Below are 511 nucleotides of genomic sequence, written 5' to 3'. Positions count from 1 at the left end.
GAAGCGCACACACTCCACTTCACCTGTTAAAAATACGAGCGGACATTTAAAAGAACAGCACCACCCAAGAAAGGTTAAACGAAAGGAGGCCACTTGTCCCTTCTCGCCTGTTTGGCTTACTACAGTAGTTGATAGGAGGAACTCATCGAGCCGCTGGAAAAAGCCAGTGTACAAGCCATCTTCGAAAACATGGGTGCAAACATACCTTAATATTAAAACGTGCCCTCCTGTAATCGGTCAATTTTTAGACATCTATTGATTTCATTTCTGACGTTCTAGCTTAATATTGTTCTTTTTCCCCAATTTATTTCCTCGCATTGGCTAGATTTAAAAAAAAAGAGTCAAACGTTTTCGGTCAAAATTCCAAAATAGCCCACATAGTTGGGCACATTGCCATCCATTATTATTATTGATGTAGTCAATAACTCTAAATAGTGCTATTTTGAAAATGATTCGAAAACTAACAAGGTTACAAAAAATTCATGTCGGAAAAACACTAAAATTGTACTAA

Source organism: Lepisosteus platostomus, chromosome 8, assembly GCF_059453375.1.
Source record: "Lepisosteus platostomus isolate fLepPlt1 chromosome 8, fLepPlt1.hap1, whole genome shotgun sequence".
Lineage (NCBI taxonomy): Eukaryota > Metazoa > Chordata > Actinopteri > Semionotiformes > Lepisosteidae > Lepisosteus > Lepisosteus platostomus.
Note: the sequence above shows the minus strand (reverse complement) of the source record.